General features: G+C 38.0%; 1 long non-coding RNA gene across 3 annotated transcripts in view; it reads right to left on the bottom strand.

Moving 5' to 3' along the window:
- Nucleotides 1-3,132, bottom strand: part of LOC105290884 — a 153,822-nt gene that overhangs the window by 36,857 nt on the left and 113,833 nt on the right. The gene's annotated exons all lie outside the window — the stretch shown is intronic.

Below are 3,132 nucleotides of genomic sequence, written 5' to 3'. Positions count from 1 at the left end.
GGAAGGAAATCCAACATGCCATCCTTACCAAAGGAGACCAAGGGTTATCGCCCTGCTGCTCTCCAAGAGAACCAGCACCCAAAGTGCCAGACAAGAATTTTAGAGAAAAGGAAGCTAGAGACAACCAGATCCTTTATTCTATTTAATGCTTAGGTGATTAGTAAAAACTAATCTAAAATCATTTTTAATAGCCTTATAGCTCAGTTATCAAATGCTGAATTAAAAGAGAATGCAAACACTAAGATTTAGCACACTGCTAAAAATGAACATGTCTAAAATATTAATAGCAACTCTAAATGATTTATAATGCCCTCTTGGGCATATTTTATGATTTATTGATGTCATTTTAGCTGCTCCATGGGTGACAGAGTCACCTCGCTGTGTGTGTGCTCTAGTGGGTTTCTAGGCTAGTTATTCAGAAAATTACACAATCAGACCTCACTACATGCACATCAGACTGTAGGTGAAGTAGAAAAAAGTAAAGATGTATTTTTTCCCATAAATCAGAGAATCGTGGGGCTAAAGGGATTTAAAATTGGTTATTTCTTGTCTTCTCAACTTTACGCAGGATCTTACTGAAGTTATATTCAATGGATGTGGATTTCACAACCTCCCTTGTTAATTTATAATGTCAGTTTTTGTTGACAAGAAATTCTACTTTAGATCTAACCTATAACCCTTTCTGCATCAAGCAAAGCCCATTTTCTGGAGAACAGCTCATGATTTCTTTACTAGTTCACTTCTCTTCTTTGACCTGTTAATGCATTTTTCCAACCTTTCTGCCCAGCCCACAGGTATTATTGTCCAGCTCTTCACTTTATGACTTATTTCTAGTGTCTCTACAGGTTTTGTAAGACTCTCTTGTGGTACCCAAAGTCTTCTGTAATTAAAATTGGATTTGTCTTTTACTTCTTCCCTGACTCTGTCTCCATCTCTCAGTCATTTATCCCTCTCCAGAGACTGAAAAGATCTCATTCTGTCCCCTGGACGCCCAGACCTTCTTTTCATCTTCTTTCCACTGACAGCCACATCTAAACAGCAGTGACATAGGCCTGCACTTCTAAGAAATGACTTACACTCAAAAATTACCATTCCCTTCCTGACCTGCCCCCACTCAAAACTCAAAACCCTTCAACATACAGATACATGGATTTGGTGGGGGTGGGGTGATATTCTAAGATATTCTATCAAATTAAATCACGTTGACAACTGCCTATCACCCCACTTGAAATTATAACTGAGACCCAGAATTCTGTGTAGTATTCATAAACTAGAAAACAAACCAAATAACAACAACAACTCTCAGAGTCTTTTACTCTGTATTTATTTTTCTGTATCCAACATGTAATTTACTTTTTGGACTCCGGTTCAATGTTACTGACTCATGGTCACTGTATTTTTTCATCATAGACATAGTTAGTCACTTCTTATCTTATTTTGGTGACATTTGTTTTTCCTCACTACGTTACAACACTATAATTTTGTAAACAGCGCCCAATGACCCTGTGATGTTGTATGTAATTGCTAAAGTTTAGACTCTGACAAACAATTCACCATTGGACCAAAAGCTAAATAGAAGTGGTATATAAGTCTTCTTTATCTCAGACATTTAGAAGAGATGATTAGCTTATAAAGATATGAGTACACAATGGTTACTCAATATGCACCTGTTTATTGAGTGATTATATCTAATTAAGCACCTGCCAGGTCAGAGATATTTAGAGAGTACCAGACCAGGTCTAGCCAGGAACCAGATGGGAGTTAGTAACTTGGATTAGGTTGAGTGGGAGCTCTAACTTGAATAGTGGGAGGTGTTGGTTGAGACCTCTGGGGAGCAGATGCTGAGATGAAATTAGGAATATAAAAAGTTTACTGTACTAGGGAATGACATTTGTAAAAAGAAAAGGAGAAAATAGGATTGGGTATGGGGAGCCATCAAACCATGAGGCCAAGCTGAAAATTCTCTTTCAGCCCAGCAAGGAGCTCTGAGCAAAGAGTGCCCATAGAGAGGTCAGCATTAGTGGAAATGGTCAGGCCTGGGGGCCAGAGAAGAACTTGGCCTGAGATCAAAAGCTGAAGCAGACCTGAAGGAATTAACAAAAAGAAAGAAGGTGTCAGCTGACTCTACTCCTCTAGCCTGAGCAACAAGTTCTTTCTTGAAAGGGAGCCTGAGCGATGCATTTCTGTGTTTGACACTTAGGCTAAGACAGAAAAAGTACAGGAGAGCCAAAGATACAAATTAAGTAAATTTAGCCAAGAATTCTGAACTTGGTAAAATGGGTTCAAACTAAATAAGGTCAGATTTAAAAGGGGTGAGAGTGAGTGTTATAGCTCAGGAGACTCCTGAGCACTAGGCTTAACACCAGCTGAAATTTAAGTCTGTCTTTTATGGGCAAGAGAAACCACAGGCATGGATAGGTCCTTCTGGCTAAAATGGCTAAGGGTGTGATGTACAATAAAAAATGTATAAAACATTCCATAGATGTCTCTGCTTTAACTAGAGACATGGCTTTAAAACTTTGGGGAACATGTGGTGTTTGTTTTATGTTCTGTCACTTAGTAGAAGCCAAATGGCATAGACACCACTGCTACATACACGTGAATGAAGTCACATGTGGTGGTTAAGGAGGACAATCAGTCTGAGCCCCAACACTTCTGCTTCAAGTTCCTTGACCTTGAGAAAGTTATTTCTCCTCATAGCATCAGTTTATAAAACGTGAAGTATGGACAATAAATAGTATCCATCATATCAGGTTAAACCCATGTTACTCAAAGCAGGAGTCCTGGACCACCTGTGCCACCACCACCTAGAAGTTTGTTAGAAATGTAGGCTCTTGAGCCCTATCTCATACCTATGGAATCAGAATCTACATTTTCACAAGACCCCCAAGTGATTTTATGTGCACATTAACGGTTGAAAAGTATCTGGTTAATGATATAATGTACATCAAATACTTAATACAGTGTTTGGCATGTAGTAACCTCACAACAGATATTACTTTTTTAATATTTTTTGAAAAGGAAGGGTTTTATTTAAAGGACATTTTAAGATACTACATTGCTGTCGTTTTTCCTTCTTTTTTCTATATTTAAAAAACTTTTTTTTATTAGTTTCAAGTATACAATACATTG

Source organism: Pteropus vampyrus, unplaced genomic scaffold (assembly GCF_000151845.1).
Source record: "Pteropus vampyrus isolate Shadow unplaced genomic scaffold, Pvam_2.0 Scaffold39, whole genome shotgun sequence".
In the NCBI taxonomy this organism is placed as follows: domain Eukaryota; kingdom Metazoa; phylum Chordata; class Mammalia; order Chiroptera; family Pteropodidae; genus Pteropus; species Pteropus vampyrus.
Note: the sequence above shows the minus strand (reverse complement) of the source record. Positions and strands in the feature narration are given on the sequence as shown.